Raw genomic sequence first — 23,103 nt, 5'->3', positions numbered from 1 at the left:
GATAAGTTTGTTTTTTGGTTTAAAGTTTTATTTGGTCTTAGTACTGATTCACCCTCCCCCTCTCAGTATTAACCTGATCCTCATAAGATTAACAATTGGTATCAGAGCTTTGGCCCTCTATGTGCAGAAAGCATAACTGCTTGAGGAAAAGATTATGAGGAATTCAAGATGATGAAGAAAGAGGGTCCCAAGTTCAACAAGGATAAGTACAAAATCTAGAAAGAAAGAATGAAGATCTAAATCAAAGGTTTTGGTGCACAATATTGGAAGCAAGTTGAAACAACATATGTTGCTCCTACTACTACTCCCTGGACACTGGATGAACTCAAAGAACAACAAGATAACATGCAAGCCCTAGAATCTATTGTAAGTACTTTATCTGATTCAGAATATATTGATGTTCAAGGATTGGAAATTGTAGGTGAGGTTTTGGAAAAGTTAGAGACAATCTATCAAGGAGATGAGAATGCTCAAAGAGCCAAAGAGAAAAGCTTGAGAGGAAAGTTCGACGACATAAGAATGCATGAAGGAGAGAATATTGGACAACATGGTGAGAGAATCAAAGAAGTTGTTGGTGGCATAAAGAGTGTTGGAGGTAAAATAGAAGATGATACAATAGTAAGTAAAATGCTCAAAACTCTTCAACCTCAGTATGCTACAAGAGTATTGGCAATCCAAGAACTTAGATCTATTTCAAAGGATAAGGTAACTGTTGATTCATTGATTGGTAAGCTTACAACTTTTGAGTTAAATAGTTTTGACAATAGTGTGACAAAATCTACTGAACCTACCTTTAAAGATTCTATTACCAGTTCATCTGCTAGAAAAGGAAAAGATATATGTCAAAATCATAAGTGCAGGATAAGTCATGGAAGTAACCGAGGAAATAAAGACAATGAAGATCAAGTGATGGAACTTGAGGCACTATTAGCAAAGAGACTTCCAAGAGGCACTGGTAAGTATAAAGGAGAGCTACCTTTGAGGTGTTTCTCTTGTAATAAAATTGGTCATATTGTTTCTAACTGCCCCATCACCAATAAGAAAGAGAAGTTTAGAAGATTCAAAGGAAAGGGAAAGAAACATTGCTATGTTGCGGTAGATAAAGGTGTGACCGATGAGGAGTCAAAAGAATATGACAATGAAGAAATTGTATTTGTAGCCATGAAGGAGGAACTGTCAGAGGAAAAGGCACTAGTATCTCATATGGAGAATAGTGATGAATGGATTATAGACAGTGGCTGCTCACACCACATGATTGGAGATAAAAGTAAGTTCATAACCCTTAATGAATTTGATGGAGGTGTTGTTAGATTTGGAAATAACTCTCCCTACATGGTGAAAGGTTAAGGTTCTATCTCTCTAAATGGGAAGAGTAACGTTGATGATGTATTTTGGGTTGATGGTCCAAAGCATAATCTTTTAAGTGTTGGCCATCTCAATGATAAAGGTTATTTGCTTGAATTTAAAAGTGGACTCTATAGAATTCTTGGAGGTAATGGTGAACTAATTGCTATAGGGAAGAAAACTAGAGGTAACTTATTCCATTTGAATAGTAATATTAATAATTGTATGGTTGCAAGAATGGAAGACAACTGGTTGTGGCATAAAAGATATTGTCATGTTAATTTTGATAATTTGGTTAAGATAAGCAGGTCAAGTGTTGTAAGAGGATTACCCCAACTTGTCAAACCAAATAGTGTGATATGTAAAGATTGTCAAATCGGTTAGGTGACCTCTATTTCTTTCAAGAGAAACAATTGTATTTCTAAGAATGTTTTAGATTTAGTACATACTGATCTTTGTGGCCCTATGAGAACAAAGAGTTATTACTGTGATAGGTATTTCATGATCTTCACCGATGACTATTCTAAAATGATGTGGGTGACATTTTTGAGAGAGAAATCAGAAGCATTTAATAAATCTAAATCATTTAAAGCTCTAGTTGAGAAGGAAACCAATAAGAACTTGAAGTGTTTAAGATCACACCAAAGAGGTGAATTCACATTTGATGAATTTGTTAAGTATTGTGATGAACAGGGTATAAAGAGACATATGTCTGCTCCACGGACACCACAACATAATGGAATAGCAAAAAGGATAAACATAACAATAGTTGAAGCTGCAAGAACCATGTTATTGCAGGGTAATGTATCCAAAAAATTTTGGATAGAAGTGGTCAGTATTGTTGTATACACTCTAAACCAGGTACTAGTAAAGAGAGGTAACAATAAGACTCCCTATGAGCTATGGTATGGAAAAAATCCTTGTGTTATTTATTTTAAAATCTTTCGAAGTCAATGTTTTATCGAGAGAGATAACTACACTGAGAAATTTGATGCAAAATCTGATGAAGGAATTTTTCTTGGTTACTCTTCTAAGAGTAAGGCATATAAATGTTACAATAAGAGAACTAATAAAATTGCTGAAAGTGCTAATCCAAAAGTTGATGATCTATCTGATAAGTTTGAAGGTACAAGCATATCAAAACCTAAAAAGGATGATAATGAGGAAAAAATTTTGATCATTGAACCAGAAGCAAAGAATAATGAAAAACCAAAAAAATGCAGAACTAGGTTCTTAACCAGTAAGTGATGATAGTGAGGAAGAAGATGAAGAACCTGATGAAGAAGATGCAGAACCGACACAGACAATACCTAGATATGATAGATTGAATCATTCACAAGAGAAGATAATTAGTGACAAGAATATAGGTGTGCAAACCAAGAGAAAGATCTGAGAGAACTCATGTTTGATATCTACAATTGAACCCAATTCTCTTCAGGAATCACTAAAAGATGATGATTGGGTGAATGAAATGAATGAAGAATTAGATCAAATTGAGAAGAATCAGACATAGTCACTTGTTCCTAGATTGGAGGATAAGATTGTAATTGGAACAAAATGGGTCTTTAGGAATAAATTGGATGAAGAAGGAAAGATTGTAAGAAACGAGGAAAGGTTAGTATGCAAAGAGTATGCTCACGAAGAAGGTGAGGATTATAGTGAAAAATTTGCACCTGTTGCTAGATTAGAAGGTGTAAGGATGCTACTAGAATTTGCTGCATATAAGAGATTCAAAGTTTACCAAATAGATGTCAAGTCATCCTTTCTAAATAGGATTCTAGAAGAAGTATACATTGAATAACTAGATGGATTTTCCTTGACCGGTGATAAAGAAATGGTACGTAAATTACACAAAGAACTATATGGTCTAAAGCAGGCACCAAGAGCATGGTGTGAGATATTACATACACATTTGATCAAAATTGGATCCCAACTTACCAGTGAGGACAACAACATTTATTTGAAGACTGATGGAGACAAGATGTTGATAGTAGAAGTGTTTGTTGATGACATAATTTTTGGTGGAAATGATGATATGTGTATGAACTTTACTAATATTATGAAAAAGGAATTTGAAATGTCTCTAATCAGTGAAATTAAGTTATTTATTGGCTTACAGGTCCAACAACTAGATGGTGTTATCTTTATTTGTCAGACCAAGTATATCAAAGAGGTGTTGAAGACTTTCAACATGGAAGAATACAAATTGATAGGAACACTGATGGTGACTAGCTGCAAGTTGTCAAGAGAAGATGATTCCCTTGCTATTAGTGAAAAGGAGTAAAGATCTATGATTGGAAATCTACACTATGTTGTCCATAGAAGACTAAACATTGATCATTCTATTGGATTAGTGGTTGGATTTCAAAAAGAGCCTAAAGAGAGTCACATGGTGGCTGTGAAGAGAATTTTTTGGTATCTCAAAGGCATAGTAGACTATGGTTTATGGTATCCCAATAAAGGATATTTTACTTTAGATGTATTTACTAATGTTGATTGGGTAGGTAATGTGGATGATTGGAAAAGCATAGCCGGTGGAGCTTTTCTACTTGGTGGAAGATTAGTGGCCTGGAAGAGCAAGAAACAAACTTGTGTTTCTCAATCTACTACTGAAGGAGAGTATGTAGCTGCATCCATGAACTGCATGCGGTCCATATGGATGAGACATGTGCTAGAAGGATTCAATATAGATATGTCTGAACCGATGACTATATATTGTGATAATACAAGTGCAATAAATATTTCTAAGAATCTTGTACTTCATTTTAGAACCAAGCACATTGAATTGAAGTATCATTTCCTAAGGGAAAGAGTTCAAGAAAATGAGGTAAAGATGAAATATGTGAAGAGTAAAGATCAGATAGCTGATATCTTTACTAAGCCCTTACCGAAGGCTACCTTTGAGTTTCTTAGAGGTAAACTAGGGGTTAGACCCCTACGCCAAAAGAACTAGAATGATGGAGATCCATCAATCCTGGGGATTTCATGTTTATTTTTCACTAATAATTGATGAAGGTGCAGGCTAAGTATCCTTTGGGGGAGAAAGTCTGATATAAAGTTTTGATTTAATGCTGTATTATAATTTTTCTGATTTATGTAGTAGAGATGATGGAAGAGGAAGCAACAAAATTGGAGTCAAGTGATGCATTTACATCTTTGGCATTCTTGTCAAAGGGGGACAAGAAAAGAATAGAAATCAGATATGAGAGAAGTTGAAGATTAGAAGATTAGATTGAGTGAAGAATTGGTTAATGGGGAGATGACAAAATGAGGAGAACCAACAAATGTTGTGATATCGGCAAGCAAGTTGCAAATGATGATGTTACTCTGATTGTATATCTGATTAGTGTTTTCATCAATGCCAAAGGGGGAGATTGTTGGCATTTGGCATAATTGATGTAGATGAGGTGATGCAGTTGAAGATGGATGACTACACCGGTAAAGGATAGAAGTCTATTTGTGATGAAGAGATTGAGATTCTATGAATAGATGACATGATCAGTTATTTGTGTTATCATTGATGGAAAATGATGTCAACTAATGTTCCTGATCTTCATGATGTCTTATTTTGTCATCTAAGTGATTTTTTTTTTTTCGGAAGGCACGGTGTACCGACAGAGAGCTAAAGTCTATGAAATAGGACTTTAACTGGTAAAGTAGAGTTGTTTTGATTGGATCAGTCGATCAATGATGATTGGTTATTTGTGGTTTGGATGGTGAAATTGTATCATGAAAAGGTGTATATAATCGAAACCGAAACTTGTGGAGATTACCAGAAGGCATGTTTCAAATTTCTCATGAATTTTTGCTAAGGTTTTAGTAGGGTTTAAGACTGGTGAAGAAATCATCAAACCAGTAATGATTTCTGTTATGACAGTGATGGAGGACGAGTCTAAAAGAAGTTGGTAACATGACACAACCCACATGAAAGATTTAATTGTTGTTTTGGTGTGATTCAAGGAAGAATTTCTTGGAAATCAGTGAAATGCTTAGTAGAGTGTTTTGAGGGTTTGACTTTGGTACAGATCGGATTTTTGTGATGGGTTACAATCAACCAACAATTGATATTGCATTGTAATTTGTTTTAATGATATGTATAATGATCTGTGATCATCTCTTATGATTTGAATTATAAATTCATAATGTAATTAGGTTTTGTGGCCGACCTAGTTGAGATGGCTATTTAGGATGACATGGTTGATATTTTGTGTGTCGGTGGTCTTAGAGAATGTGTTAAGCCATCCAAGAGAAGTGTGAGATCTTCTTGAGAGTTGTAGAGTGTTGTGTATAATTGGATCTGATCAAGCAAGTAGAGAAGTGAAAGTAACAGATCATTCTTTCACTATTGTTCCATAACAATCGTAGCAAGTTAAATCCCTTAACCGGGTAGGTCCTAACATGCCTTAAACATTTAAGTCCCCTAATAGGGCAACTCTCAAAAGAGTGTTAAATTCTCTCAAGAGGTTGATCCTAACAGATCATCAAGCTCCTAACCAGGCTACTAGGCAAATCCCCTAATCGAGTGACTCCTAATAGGGTCTGCTCCTAACCAGGTGTATTTTAAGCTCCTAACAGGGCATACTTCAAAAGAGTACAAATATTTGTGGGTGCTAAATCCCACCATGGTTTTTCCCTATTTGGGTTTCCACATTAAAAACTTATGGTGCTCATGTGTGGAGTGCTTTTCATGTGATGTTCTTGTTTATGTTTCATTTCATTCATTATTTCTGAGACATCGGTTATGATGTTTTATCAGAAGTTTATCAGAGGTTATCGATACTAATAAAGACTTGTTTGAGAAAGTATTTGATCTGATTGATAAGTTTTATGAGTTGGTAAATGATCAAGTTTATATGATTTCTTTGGTGGTGAAAGTATTGATAGATGAGGTAAATGATTTGATTAACGTGTTAAGCAAATCTGATAAAGAGGTTATTAGATCTGATTAAAGAAGTTGAGATATTTGTTAAATGGTTTCAGATCTGAGATAAGTTTGTTTTTTGGTTTAAAGTTTCATTTGGTCTTAGTACTGATTCACCCCCCCTTTCAATATTAACTAGATCCTCATAAGATTAACATATATATATATATATATACATGTACATACATACATACATACATACATATGTACATATATGTGCGTGTGTGTGTGCACGCGCATGCACATCTATGTGTGTGTGTAGTTTCAAATGATTTATAAGTAAGAAAAGATGAGTAAGGAGTGGAGGTGTAACAAGTAGAGAAAAATGAGTACGTTGCAAAGTACAATCGTGTGAGGATCCTATGATGTTATTTTATAGCCATGCAACAAGTCTGGAATTATTTTATATCTATGAAATCAATATAATAAGAAACCATTGGAGGCTAGGTTTTTTTCTCACTAATTATTTTCCTAGGGTATATCTTGGACCAAATTATGGTGTGTTTAATTTGTGTGGGATTATTTGTGTAGTATGCACCATTATATTTATTTTTTGAGACCCTAGATAGACATGACTACATCAAATGGTATTAGACTAGGTTTGATCATGGATAAGTGTTAGTATGGGTGTGAGTGCACCTAATCAATATAGGTTTTCAGAATAAGTTTGTTAAATGAGTTTGATAATGTTGTTGTAAATTAAGGCTTAAGGTGCTTTAAATAAGGTTTGTGAGTTTAGGTAATTTACAAGAGGCTTGTAAAAAAAGTGCCAACAATAAGTTAATTCGGGAGGGGGATATTGTAGACTGATCACTAACCAGGAGATGTTATTAACATGTTGTTGAAGAGAGAGTGAGGAAGCTCGGATATTGTTGTTTCTTAAATGGTATCCCTATACAATTTCACACTTATTTTGAGCTCACTTTGGTGGTTGTGTGTCATTCCCTTAATTCATGTCTGATTGTGCTCCTTCCATGGCCACTTGTAGAAGCCCAACACAATTTCATTCTCACTAACCTTTATCCTAACTCAAAAATATAGGACTATGGTACCTAGCACCATGTTCTAGTCATTTTGGGCCCAAATTTGAACTCCTAAGGAGTAGGAAAGTACTCCCCAATGTCAACCCTCTTAAAAAATTTAACTCAAAAAGGTGTAATTTATGTATAAATACAACTTTTTCCCTCACTTGAACTCTGATCTCATCAAGTTCACATTTCAATCACTCTAATTGAGAATTCAAATCATGCATCTTCAAGGCAATTAAGAATAAATCTAAAATCTAGCATCATAGCATTCAAGTTAAACTATCATGATCAAGTTATGTGTTCCTCCACAAGTAAAAGAATGCATTAACTTCTATCAAGAAAAATCAAGCTTTATGTGAGGCTTCAAGGCAAGGAGTTTTACATCAAGCTATTATTTGTCAATTCAAGTGTTTCCTTAAGAGTTATAGCCTCTACCCTACTAGGGATAAGCTCTCTTTCATCCATCATAGTTGTTGTGGAAATGGAAATACTTCCTCAAGGTTTGACTTAGGTGAGCCCCTACACAACACAACATTTTCTCCCCTTTTATATGTGTAGGCTACATATCCAATAGTCAAAAGTTGCAATATTTCATAGGATAGATTGAAACATACAGTTCTAGACTTTGAAAGGAAAAAAACCCCTGGTCGAAGTTGATTTTCATATGTGACCAACACTTTTGGGTTGAATTTGGAAAAGTGATTTATAGAGAATCTTGATATTGTTACAAATATGAAGTTGATTGATGTATCAATATGGTTGTCATTGATGTCAACGTACTGATTTTGTTTCAGTGTTTGGTTTTGCTTCAAATGTTCTGACTTATTGTAGATATTTTAATGATGTGTTGGCATCTTGTTGGATATTTCCTTGATATTGCACTCTCATGTTTTGGTGGTCTGGAAGTTGTTCTCTGAAAGTATATGCAGTGATGATAATGATTGTTTGGCAAACTGTGAAGAGCTCCACATTTTCAGTTCTCCTAATACGTTTCTTGACTTATGCTTCTCATGCATGTATCATTGTTATTCTAATTCGACACATGTTGATATGCTTTGGAGTTGTGCTTTTGGCCATGTTCTTTCCTGGTCCAGTTAACCCCAAACGCTTTGTCTTTTGGTCTAGTTATTGCGGCATTTGGATAACGTGTAGTTGCATTGTGGTGTGGTCCACTTCTTATTCCTTTCCACTACGAGAATGCTTAGTGAAGACCTATTTTGAAATATGTTTTATTATCTCCTTGGTTGACTTGGAAAATCTATTCTAGAGATATCTATATATATAGAATGGTTGTAATGAAATATTACAAGAAGGATTCATTGAAGGAAGTTGATTGTAAAAGGAAGATCTATCTTTGGTAATCATTATCATCAAAGACTTCATATCTGATTTTTTCAAAATTGGTGTGATCCACCTTGTTCAACATAGAATGTATGTAGAACTGGATGTCCTCTATGCATATTATGTTTACTAGAATGAAAGAGAATGCTTCATCTTGTCATTTTCCACAGCCTTAAAATGATACTTCTTGAGTTTTAGCCTTGGCCTTTTAGAAACCTCAAACACTTGTGGAGTTTCCATGATAAACTTTTCTTATATTCAAAAACTAGGGTTTTGACAAATTTGGAAAATACCTTAGTATATCATCACTAGGGTTTTACCTATTGCATGCAAGATCCTTTGGATGCATTCTTCTCTTCTCAGCTTTTGATGCAAATGTGTGTATTCAAATGCAATAAAATTTCTCAAGTGAAGAATAAGTACTTGGCATTCGACCTAACTTTCTAGAATAAATGTGTCTTGTACTTGTTAGGAAAGATGATGTCTTATAGTTTTGTCTCTTCACAAAGATCCAAACACCCACTACAATCCTTCACATAATGTGTTTTTAATCCACAACTTTGAGTTAACCATTTGATCTTACTCCACAATCATGTACTTAAAATAAGTTGTCACAAAACAACTTGTATGCTATAAATATTAATATTTTATGCTTTCCAGGGTGTTGAAAATATTGCAAGATTTTGTTTGATTTGATTTTTCAAATTTTAGGGCTTTTTTAAGACTTTATATGATTTTTTTTTTGGATTTTTTAAGGACATTTTATTATTTTTTTGGATTTTTCCAAGACTTTTTATGATTTTTTTGGATTTTTTAAGGTCATTTTATGCTTTTTTGGATTTTTTGAGACATTTTATGATTTTTTTTTTTGGGGGGGGGGGGGATTTTTTCAAGACATCTTATGATTTTTTTTTTTTTTTTAATTTCAAGACATTTTTTTTTATTTTTTTTTTCAAGCCACTTTCTGCTTTTTTGGATTTTTTTTAGACTTTTTATGATTTTTTTGGATTTTCCAAGACATTTAATGCTTTTTGGAGGGATTTTTTCAAGACTTTTTATGACATTTTTTGGATTTTTCTATAGGTCAACTCTTTTATAGTACGTATGATTTATATGAATGCATAATTTACTTACAAATTAGGTACCCTAACTTGATGACTACTGGATATGCAACAATGAAAGAAGATCCAATATGACTCTATCTAGACAAGGATGATTGTGTGAGTTTATCACTTTGTCATGTACCAACGAGATTAGGGTTACAAGACATTTCAAAGATAAGGAGTCAGTTCATTCTCAAAACCTTCAGACTACTCTACATAATGCACCAGGTGATGAGAATTTGCCTCCAGAAAATATTTAAGATCTTCCATCACACCATGAAACTTTTGTCTTTGATTACCTATGTGTGTTAAAATGGGTTTATTCCAGCTCATATGACCATTGTTGATCCTTGAAATCTTATGTGACTAGATACGTGAGTGATCTTGACTTCAAAAGCATCCTGGATAGAACCTCACTAGCAATAGACGTATATATCCCCAACAAGGTTATCACTACAATCTCACAAATATTGCTCCATTTCTATTCAAGCATCCATAAGCCCGATGGAGTTATTCACATGTTCTCAAAGCCAAGATTTTTTCATATTCCTTTTCATGCATTTTTGCTTTTCTTTTCATGATATTTATTTTCTTTCTCATTCTTTTATTTTGATCTTTTGATATTGCTTTTAGCATCATATATTTTTCTTTCATTGGCATGTAAGCAATGAAGCTCATGTGAGTTCGAGAATTATAGTGGTACTAAAGTAGGACTTTGGATTTTTCACTAGGCACACCAACTAGGTATCTAAAATGACCTAGAGAAAATGATTAATGTGTGAAACATATAGAAATTGAGAGATTTAGGTCACAAGATATGATAGGATATTTTCCACCCTACTAGAGGCAAATGCTAACCACAAGGTGAAACCAAACATGGGTAACCTTAGATTTCAAGAATTTCATGATTAAGTATCTAGGAAATGATCTGAATCAGAATCTTGCAAGTGCAAACATGTGACAACACAACACAAATGTCCTTTATTCAAATAAAGTGTCCTATCTAATGCTACTATATATAAAAAAAAATGCAATGCTAATATGCGCTAAAAATAAGAAAATACAAAATCAAGTGAAAGGAAACTAAACTGGACAACTACTAAACACAATGCTTATTTAAGTGCATGTTGTGAATGGATTTGGGTAAAGGATCACCCTCCATGGTTGCCAAGTTGTATGCTCCATTACCAAGGAATTATATGACTACATAGGGACCCAGCCAATTTGGTTAAAACTTACTTGGTCGCTCTCTTTGTACCAAATTTCTTTGATTTTATTTTAGTACCAGGTCTCCTATCTCAAAGAATCTAACTCAGACCCTCTTGTTATAGCCTATTATCAGTTTGTTTTGATACCCCTGTAGATGATTCAATGTGATTTATCTCTTCTCATCAAGGATTTTGAGTTTTTGTAATGTTGCCACTCTATAATCTTCTTCTTAAATGATATGCTGCAGGGAGACACAATGAGAGGGTAGCTCTACTTCAATAGGAAGAATAGACTCTGAACCAAAGACCAAGGAATATGGGGTAGCACCTATGCCTATATGGACATATGTTTTGTAGGTGTTGAGAGAAGGATTCAACTATAAGTCCCAATCTTGTCTGGCTTCATTAAAAACTTTCTTGAGGATTTTAAGGATGGTCTTATTTGTTGCTTTTTCTTGCCCATTTCTTTGAGGGTGGTAAGAAGTGTGAAGCGATGTTGAATATGAAATTGATCACAAAGATCTTAGACTTCCGGATTCTTAAAAAGGCAATCATTATTTGTGATTATACACATTGGGATTTCATGTCGGCAAATGATATAATTGAGGAAAAAATTTGTTATTTATTTATTGGTTATATATGTGAGAGGAATCTCCTCGACTAACTTAGTGAAATATTCTATAGTAGCCAAGATAAAACTATTTCCATTGTTGGAGGTTGGTTTGATCTTCCCCACAAAGTCATGTGCCCATTGTGAAGAGAGCCATGGTGATGTAATATTTTAGAGATCTTGTGCAAGAGCATGAATGAGATCCCCATGTATTTGACATTGTCTATATTTTTGCACATATTTGTAAGCATTATTTTCCATGATTGGCCACTAGTACCCCATGTGTAATAGTTTCTTAGCTAATGCAAGGCCACTAGAACAAAAACCACAAATTTTGTCATGTACTTCTTTTAAGGTCAATTGTGCCTCTTTAAAATCCAAGCTTCGAAGGAGTGTACCATGTAAGCTCTTCTAATATAAGGTGTCTACAATAATGACATATCTAGATGCTTTTCTTATTAAAGTTTTGTGTTGATTACAAGAGAGACCAAGAGGAGTGTACTAATCATGAAGATATGCATATATTGTTGGCCATTTGGTGGAATTGATTATGCGTTGAATTGTTGTTTTGTCATTCATGCCAACACTAGCTATTTGGATGATTTACCAACACCCTTCTAGTCCCAGTAGGTTGAGTGGTTTCTGGTTGATTTGGATCTCACATGATCCAGTAGGCTTTGGTATAATTTGGTGATGGAATTGGCTTGTTCATGATACTCATGCTCATATTTGGTTAGTTGGTTTTGGTATGGTGATCAGATCCTATCATGCTTGCCTAGAAGCTTGGCTTCTGGTTTCGGTGAGGGTTTTACCGACAAAGCTTTTGATAAAGATCTTTGATGAATTACATAAGTGGTGTTGGTGTAGCTTCTCATGGAGTTTCAGGATGTTGTTGGTGCGTGTGGACCTATATTGGGTCTCGGTTGATCTAGGTTATGGACTGGATTTAATGTAACATGTGGATTGGACCTCTTGATGAATTTTAGGGATGTCTTATGTGTTGGATATTATTTGTTTGGTTTAAGGTCAACATGGTTTGTAATTATGTAATTGGTTTATTCTCTAGTGGCCGACCTAAACGTTTATGGTCGAGGGTTTGTATATATAGATGTAAGATCTCATTATAGATCATCATAGTTATGGTTAGAGGTCATGGTCAAGGAATGTAATGTGTGAATAATGTAATATCATTTAGGTAGAGGAGCTGGTTGATCATTGGAGATCAAGCTGGGTTTATGTAAGAGGATTTAGTCCTTCGGTATTAAACTTAACCAGAACTATACTCAGGCGGAGATGCCATCTTTTGTAGTGCAACACTTCTCTCAATTGTAGTCTGGATTTCTATGTAGTCAGTAAGGATCCTTTTGTGATGAGCAGTGCACTCTAGGCTATTGGTTTTCCTACAAGTGTAAGCCCCTCAATTGTAATTCACATACTTACTGCAGAAGTATTATCTGACTGTGGGTAGGCTTCCAACTATGGTTTTTCCCTTTACCGGGTTTTCCACATATAAATCTTGTTGTTATGTGGTTGGATTTTATTCTGTGATTATTGATTATGCTTAATTGGTTTAACTGATATTTCAGTATTTAGTTTAAGCATTCTGGTATTAATGTTTTGGGTTCCGGTATTAAATCTTAAAGTGCTATTGGTACCGGTAATCTATGACAATTGATTCACCCCCCCTCTCAGTTGTCTTCTAGTTATTTGAACTATCTAACAATTGGTATCAGAGCTTTGGTCCTCTCTGCGGAAAGCTTAACCACTTGAGGAAAATCCTATGGCAACTAACAATTCAAGTTCATCCAGTTCTTCTAGAGCTATCTTTCGAAGGGATATTCTAAGGTTTGATGGAACAAATTACATAGTATGGAAGATTTAGATGGAGACTCATTTGAGATTTCTTGGCAAGGAGATTTAGGAGATCACATAGAATGGTGTCACACCTTATAATTAAGGATCTGGCAATCCTCCTCCAACAAACTTGGACAAGGAGCTTGAGAATGATTGTAGAGAAAGAGAAGCCCTCTTGTGTGCACTTTTTGATCAGCAAATAATGGGATTAATCGACAAATCATCTGGAAAGGCTATATGGGATAAGTTGGAGACTCTTAATGAAGGTGACCCTATAGTGAATATTTCTAAACTTGATGGTTATTGGGTAAGATATGAAAAACTAAAGATGGAAGAAAATGAAAGGATTACTGCATTCATGGAAAGGGTAAATGAGACAGTTATGGGAATTCAATGTTGTGGTGGAACTCTGAGCAAAGATGAAATTGTTTCTAAAGTTCTGAGAGCCCTACCACTGGCTTAAAAAATGAAGGCTACTATTATTAGTGAGTTGAGAACAGTGGCTAATACATCTGTCAATAGAGATACTTTGGTTGGGAAACTATCTACTTTTGAGCTTGTAGAATTTGGACCTTCTGGAGCTATTAATTCTGAACCTACTTTTCATGCATCTACATCTACAACCGGTAAGCAAGACTGGAAAGGTTTGTATGCAAAGGAATTAGAATATATGAAGAGAGAAGATGATGAGTTTGAGAAACTTGAAGCACTATTTTCTAGAAGAGTACCTAAAGGACCGGTAGGAAGTAAGTATGAAGGAAAATCACCTTTTAAATGTTTTGCATCTAATAAGATTGGTCATTTTGCATCTAGATGTCCTGAAAGAAATTCAAGATTTAAAGAAAGAGTTAGAAGATCATTTAAGCCTAACCTTGGATATCAGAACAAATATAAGTACAAGAAAAATAGAGATAAATCATGTTACATAGCAGATGAGGAAGGCATTATTGATTCTGACGATGAACCGAGAGAAGATTCTACTAGTGGTTCTGATAATAGGAAGGAATGGGTGTTCTTGGCTATCAAGGAAGATGATCCAACATTGGAAGAGAATATACTTGAAGAGAAGGCGCTTGTTGCTAAAATTGAAGAGAAGGATGAATGGGTAATTGACAATGGTTGTTCACATCATATGACTGGAGATAAAGGGAAGTTTATGTCTTTGCAAGAATTTGATGGCGGTCTACTTAGATTTCGAGATGAAAAAGCATGAATGATCAAAGAAAAAGGAACTATATCATTGGATGGTAAGAACAATATTGACAATGTTTATTATGTTGAAGGTTTAAGGAATAATATTTTGAGTGTAGGACAATTAGTTGATAAGGGATTTCAATTACAGTTCAATGATGGAAAATGCAAAATCATCAATAGATTTGGTTTGGAGATTGCAATCGGTATACAGACAAAAGGTAATATATTTTATTTGAACTCTAGTGAGAAGACATGTTTAATTGCACATATTGATGAGAGTTGGCTATGGCATAAAAGGTTGTGTCATGTGACTTTTGATTGCATTGTAAAGATTAGTTCAACTAAGGCAGTTAGGGATATACCTAAGATTATGAAGCCCTTTAATCTGGTATGTAAAGAATGTGAAATGGGTAAATAGGTCAGAAACTCTTTTAGGAGTATACAAGATAAATAAAATGATGTTCTTGATCTTATTCATGCTGATTTGTGTGGCCCTACTAGATTTTCAAGGTGATATATATTTCATGCTAACCATTGATGATTATTCTCGAATGATGTGGGTTACTTTTCTAAAGGAAAAATCTGAAGCATTTGAAAAGTTTAAAATCTTTAAGGCTAAAGTAGAAACTGAGAGAGGATTGAAGATTAAATGTTTGAGGTTAGAACATGATGGAGAATTCACATCCGGTGAGTTTAATAACTTTTGTGAGAAGCATGGTATAAGAAGACAATTTTCTACTCCTCGAACACCTCAGCAAAATGGAGTTGTGGAAAGGAAGAACAGAACTATCTTGGATGCTGCTAGAACAATGATGATGGAAGCTAGTCTACCTCATATCTACTGGAGAGAAGCAATGAGCACAATGGTTTATACATTCAATGGAGTACATATCAAAGGAGACACGAGTAAGACACCTTGTGAATTATGGTTTTGCAATACACCTATAGTGAAGTATTTTAGAATTTTTGGTAGTAAATGTTATATTAGGAGAGAGGATATCATTGGGAAATTTGATCCTAGATGTGATGATGACATATTTCTTGGTTATTCTAATGAAAGCAAAGCATATAGATGTTATAATAAGAGATTGCAGAGAATTATGGAGAGTGCTAATGTCAATGTAGATGAGTTGAACATAAGTCAAATCAAAGTTTATGAAAAGGAACTAACACTGGAAATGATTATATCTAAACTGGTAGCACCTTTACTGGAATAGGGTGTTGAACCAGTTACTCCAACAGTATCAAAGAATTCTACAGTAACTGAAGAACGGGGAAGAGGAACAGAAAGTTGGAAGGCTCCTAGGTATGTAAGATTGAATCATTCAAAAGATCAAATCATTGGGGATGAGAGCAATGGAGTGATGACAAGAAGTGTTGGAAACCAATAACACTGAGAGGGGGAGGTGAATCGGTGTTATATCAGAATAGTAAATTTTAGCCTTATTAAAACATGCATATACTAATCGGTATACTGGTAAATACAAAATTAAAAGAATTAAAGAAACCAATAAGCCAAACCCATAATTGAGAATCATAACACACATATTTATACATGGAAAACCTCAAAGAGGAAAAAACATGGTGGGATTTGTGACCCACAATATCAATCCACTGGCCATATGAAGAGATATTACAAAATATGAGGGGCTTGCACTTGCAGGAATGCTTACAGCCTAGAGCACACTACTCAATCACAATAGAAGCCTCACTGACTACATACAATTTCATACTAAAATCCAAAGAAGTGGGAACTACTAAGATAGCATCTTCTATGCTAGTATACAACTCCAGTTTAAGCTCTATCTGTTCTGATTTGAAACCCTAAACCCCTTACCAGAATAACCCTTACAATAATTTTCTCGCATTCATAATCTCTCTGAATAATTTCACATCATATTACATTCTTATATCCATCGCCATGTCTATATCAAAATGATCTAATCTTAACTGACCTATATACCCTATACAACTTTTTATGCCTTATGTTGGCTTACAAAGATATATACAATATCAAATTACATGTCAGCTAGATAACATAAATGCATAAACATTAAAATCAATTGTCGATGTCGGGTCCAAAATATATCAACTTCTAATACCGATAACCTTTATTAAACCATGTTGACCTGCATTGCCTATGAACAAATAAATCCTCTATCATGTCGGTGCTGATGTTGGTGTCAGTGTGGTATCTATGAAGTTCTTGTTGGTACACCATAGAACTAAAACATGAAGCCAAAACACAATACCATGTTTCCATCAATGATAAAATAGTGAAATCAACCAATAGAGTGTCAATTGCCAACAATCTCCCCCTTTGGCATTGATGGCAATGCTCATGTGAAAAATGGTCAAGGTTTCATCTGTCGGTTTCATCTTGCCCTGCTCCCCCTGAGATGAATATGCAAAATACTTCATATCTCCAAAACTCCAAGACTCCATAACTCCACCTAATGTATACAAATATTTTTATTATTTTTTCACATCTATACTACTCCCCCTTTGACATCAATGCCATTAAAAACTCTAAAAAGAATGTCAACGAATAAGAACTGTATAATGAATATCCCCAAAAAAATGTCTTACCAGAGCTTGACCAACTTCAAAATTTCCATATAAGACTTCTCCAGTAACTCCACATAAGTATCCCAGCCGGATTTGAATGTGTCGGAAATAGATACAAGTCCACTCAATAAATGTGCAAAAGACTCTTTCTCATTTACCTCTACCAGTGTGGGCTTTCCCACCATATCCATGCATTCTTTCTTGTGTACCTAGAGTGAATCCAACTGGGGACTCACCAAGCCTCTCAGACTTTTGGCTCTTCTGATTAATTTGTCTCTTTCTTTCTCAAGAGAAGAAATTTGGTTCTCCAAAATCAAATTTGACCATCAATTGATGTAGTTAATGAAATCAATCCATCAAAAGAGTTAGCAATACTTGCAATTTTCTCCTGAATCTTCTTTATCTTTTTAGCTACATTTGTTGTAAGTATTTCAGTGTTATAGCATACCCTATATATATTTGTACATTGTTTCAAGGAGTTTTCTATTAGTATCAACTTTTCCTCAATCTTTTTCTTCTCATTTTTAATTACTTGATCAAATGTAGCTCTCTTAGCCTGAGTAAATCTTTCTAGTGCTTTCTAGTTTGAGATTTGTTGTAAGGATTGAAAGTATTTTGATATATGCTCAGTGATTACCTTAAGCTTGTCGGATGGTCTCGCTTCATTTTTAATCTTATACTCTTGGGATAGTCTGTGTAGAACAGTGATTAATTGATCTATAATCCCTTTATCTATGGATCCCTCCTTCATTAGTTTTTGTGCAGCCATCATCATCAATGTAGTGGGACTCATCTTTGTGATGTTTTTATTTTCTACCTGAGAAGTTTCAATTGACAATAATGATGGACCAACAATCAATTCCCTGTCGGATTCCTCTATCTTCTCCTCTGAAGTTTTATCCTTTATAACCTCCTCACTTGCATCGGTGGCTTCACAACATGGCGTAGTCTGTGTAACTGTTGGTTCCTCTGTAGGAACAGTAACCTCAACCTGTACATTTGTATTTAGAGGACAATTATCCTCAATATTAGTATCATGTACAATATTAGCAAGTTCACTCTCTATATTAATTGGTATCTCAGTATTTGTCTATACATCTATATTTACGGTGGGCTCAATTTCCACTATTTAATTATTTTTCAAAACAAAGGGTGAAGTACCCATAATCCCCTTTCCGTTCCTTCAACCGAGGTATCTACAGTGTCTGTCTTGTTTTCCAATGAAGTAAAGAATCCTCTATTTTCTCCAAAAAATGTAACCCAAGCTTTTTGAGTCTCCTTTATTATTTCATTGTCCCTAGCATCAGACTAGTTATCCTATGTTTGCTATTGTTATGCAGTAATAGGCTCAATATAAACTTTCAGATCCTTCTTTTTTCTGCCTTTATCTGGGACAACATCAATTAGTGCTTTGATGTCCTTTGAGACCTTCTACACAAATTTTCTTGCTTTTCCTTCCTGTTTCTCTCTTTTCTTCTGGTTGAACTCTATTTCAACCTCTTGAGATTTCTGTTGTGCAATACCACAAGGCTTCTCTAACTCATCAAATGGTGCATCAATCAACACTTTTGTATACACATCAAGAATTTGTGCATCTACCTCATAGCCCAGTTCTTCAATCCAAATCCTTCGGAGCTTAACTGGTTCCATGAGAATCTCATCCTTCTTTACCATAAAGCATATATCAGTAGAATATTTTTCTACAATATGCTCAGGTACCCTTACCCTAGACCTCATAGATTTTTGAAATGCTTTAAAATACCCCCATACCTTATCATCTCTCTGGCTTCCTAATGCAGCAATTGACTGTTTCAATTGTCTCCCTACTGGAATGTCAAAATCCCATTGCCTCTTACCAGAATTGGGTGTATCATTCAGGAAATATAACACTAGGAAAACTAACAAGTTCCCATACCAAAAAGTACCCTTCTTCTCACCCTTAATCTTCCAAAGATTTATTAACAACTCATCAAGCATCCAACCACATAGATCTAATTTTACATTATCTCTCATCATTTTGTATGCTGCCAAAATGCATGAACTTGTAACAAAACTCAATCAGTTTGACTGAGTTACCTTATACCCGATAATCATGCTACTAAATTTGATGTTAGTTTCGATGATAGTGCTCACTTTCATATATCTTTTATTAGATGTAGCATCGGTGATCTTCCTCACAAAGTCATTTCAAACCTTCTTGTCTAGATGTTGCCCAATCGATGGCAAACCAGTGATTGCCCAAATGGCTTCCTTGGTGATTTTGTAAGGTCTATTAAACCATATAAATTCCCCATGTACTCTTCTCAATACATATCTAATTATCTCATTCTCAAACTTTGGAATATCCAGAATGTTTGTAAACCCTAGGTCTCCAATATGTTTGTATGTTGGTTTATTCTTTCTAGATTCTCCCATTAGCTTACTCATATACATGCCCTTAATTTATAAAGTTCCCAAGTCCTCGATATGATAGTGAATATATGCCCTAACATCCTCTACATACACAACTCCCTTCAGAATGTGAGAAAATACTCCAACCAAATCTTCCAGGGTAGCCACATGTGGTTACCGCTTGAAATTTGGTCTCGGGCAATCCTTTATTTCTACTACAGTTGGGTTTGCAACAAAAATAGGAATAGAAGATGATCTAGCTTCCATGTTTAAAGATAAATGGCTTTTGATCTCTCTCAATGAAAACCTTCAACAAATTCTTTCAAACGCTGGTGAAATCGCTCAAGAAGAAATCTTATTGCTCTGAATTGCCTTTGATCACACTTAGTCACTCTGAATCACTCTGGAATTTCTCTGAATGTAGGGTGATTAACAATGAAGTGTATTTTACCTATTAACCTTCGTGAAAAGCCCTAATCTTCATTGACATAAATGACTACCAGTGAAAGATACCAAATCTCACTTAGAACATATTCATGCCGGATAATCCTCTCCAATATCTGGAACATCTTCCAGAACCTCTTTTCGGGGCATATGCAGTATCTTCATGAATTTTGCCTACCCCTAAGGCATCTGCCTTAGATACTGGATGAGCTTCCTACCGATGCAGGAGCAACCTCTTCTCTCGGATAAGTAACTAGGACATTCCCATCTGATGATTGTTCTTCAGTCTTCCTAACCCATCTCTGAGTATGATCTTGACGGATTTCACTAGCCTTCTCTTTTCCTTTCTCATTTGATCCTCCATTACTAATCGATGGATTTCTACTTCTAGAGAACTTAGCAATATGTCCAACCTCATTACATGCATAACATGTAACATTATTCTTTTGAATTTCTTTGCTAAAACCGGTGAAATTGCTTGATCTATACTGATTATCCATATGTCCAAATTTTCCACAAGCATAGCATTTAACATTCATTCTGTAATCTTTTGTCTTATGACCAACCTTATTACATTTAGAACATTTACTAGGAGTAGAATCATGGTTCTAATTTTCTCTGTTTCTACATTGCCTAGCCATGTGACCAAATCTATTGCAAACAAAACATCTACCATTTAATTTATAAGCATTAATTTGTCTTATCAGTTCCTTATGGTTTTGATCATCATTAGCAGTACCAGAACTCTATCCTTGCTCAAATCCAAGTCCATTGGAATCTCTAATCTGCCTTTCTCTCTTCAATAACTCATCAAGTTGTGTTGAGTTGATCTTGATTTTTTCTTTATACTCACTTGCAGTAGTTAAATCTTCTCTTAGTATTATCATTTGTCTCTCAAGCTCTTGTTTGTTACTCTAGGATTATACCAAATCAGTTCTCAGCATATCATTTTCATGAACCAACCTACCACATTCTTCAAATTTGTTCTTCAGGGATAAAGAAATTTTTTATTCCTTTTTATTTCTATCCTCAATCTCCTTAAACATCCTCATAGTTATAACTTGCATTTCATTTTTCATAACCATGTTTTCCTGACTCAATTTCTGACTTTGTTTCTTAAGTGCATCTTTCTCTTCACCATCCTGATTTTGCAAAAGTTCATTTCTCTTAGCTTGAATAGATGATAGCCTCTCTTGTAGGACAAGAATGAATTCCTTAGCAGAATTCAATTCATCTTGTAGCTTTAAGTTCTTCAATCTTTCAATATCATAATCTTCAAGTTCCTTCTCAAGTTGCTTCTCCAAAGCCATATTTATGGAATTTGGTTTCAAGATCTTCCTCAAGTTGTTAAACTTCCTCCGAGGCACAAGGATCTGATACCAATTGTTGGAAACCAATAATACTGAGAGAGGGAGGGGGGTGAATCGGTGTTATAACTGAATAGTAAATTTTAGCCTTATTAAAACATGCATACTCCAACTAGTATACCAGTACATACAAAATTGAAAGAAGTAAACCAACCAATAAGACAAACCCACAAATGAGAATCATAACACATAGATTTATACAAGGAAAACCTCAAAGAGGAAAAAGCACGGTGGGATTTGTGACCCACAATATCAATCCACTGACCATATGAAGAGATATTACAAAATATGAGGGGCCTACACTTGTAGGAAGGCTTACAACCTAGAGCACACTACTCAATCACAATAGGAGCCTCACTGACTACATAAAATTCCAGACTATAATCCAGAGAAGTGTGAACTACTAAGATAGTATCTTTTGTGCTAGTATACACTTCCGATATAAGCTCTATCTATTCTGATTTGAAACCCTAAACCCCTTACTAGAATAACTTAATAAGTTGTCAATGAATCAGTTATCAATGAATTTCATCTCAATTATAACTTAATCAAACTTAATACTTAATACTGGTAAACCAAACTTAATAGGGGTGAATCAGTTGTCAATGAATTTCATCTCAATTATAACTTAATCAAACTTAATACTTAATACTAGTAAACCAAACTTAATGCCAATTAATAGATTAGCAGTTAATATCAATGCCGGTGAAACTTAATGCATGAAATAGAAAGAGAAACAACATCCACAACACATAACAAAAATATTTTGACGTGGAAACCCTGTAAATGGAAAAACCATGGTGGGAAACCTTACCCACAATCAGATGATACTACTACATATAGTATGTGTATGCAAATGGGGTCTGCACATCCAGAAAGACCAACTGCCTAGAGCACATTGCTCAAATGGGAGTCACAATGACTATAGTAGGATGGCTAAATCCTATAATAATGTACTGCTCAAAATAGCATCTTCAATGCTGGATTCAGTACCGGTTAAGCTCTGATAAACACCTTCAAAGCTTCCTTGAACCTTCTCTATGGTCTTCTCATATGATCTTCAATATTTGCACATACCATGTTACAATACCATACCATAACCATATCATATGTTTATCTAATAAATGAGATCTTATATATATACAAAACCTAAGACCAAATGTGTAGTTCAGCTCACTAAGAATATTACAATTAAATCATTTACAAATATGTCTCGATGTGATGCATCATGTCAGCTCAATACATTTACAACAATATCCAATCAATAAATCATCTCCATAACCTGTCGTGCTGATCTAGAATAGATAATGCATACTGGTCCATAACCTAGACCAATCTGTCGGTAACAACAAATATGTCAACCCGATTAGACCATTAACCATAATACTAAAACCAAGTATCCAAACCATGTCTTTGACATATTCAAGTGATCTCCAGATGATAACAAGTCATCATCTATATCGGTGAATCATATAACCTATCGGTGAGCATATACCGGTGACTGTGCATAAGTCACTGACCTTGCCAGTGAACACAATGTGTCGGTTCAACAGTAAACCAATATAACCATAGTGCCAAATCCACAATGTAGATCTCCAGAAGGATAAGTGTTGACATCAATGAAAAAACTAATGCAACACATCCATAATACCAACAATCTCCCCCTTTGATATTGATGGCAACACTAGATGGAAAAACATGTAAGTGCCAAAATAGAATGCCAAAACACC

Source organism: Cryptomeria japonica, chromosome 3 (assembly GCF_030272615.1).
Source record: "Cryptomeria japonica chromosome 3, Sugi_1.0, whole genome shotgun sequence".
NCBI classification, from domain to species: Eukaryota; Viridiplantae; Streptophyta; class Pinopsida; order Cupressales; family Cupressaceae; genus Cryptomeria; species Cryptomeria japonica.
This window is presented reverse-complemented; position numbering follows the sequence as displayed.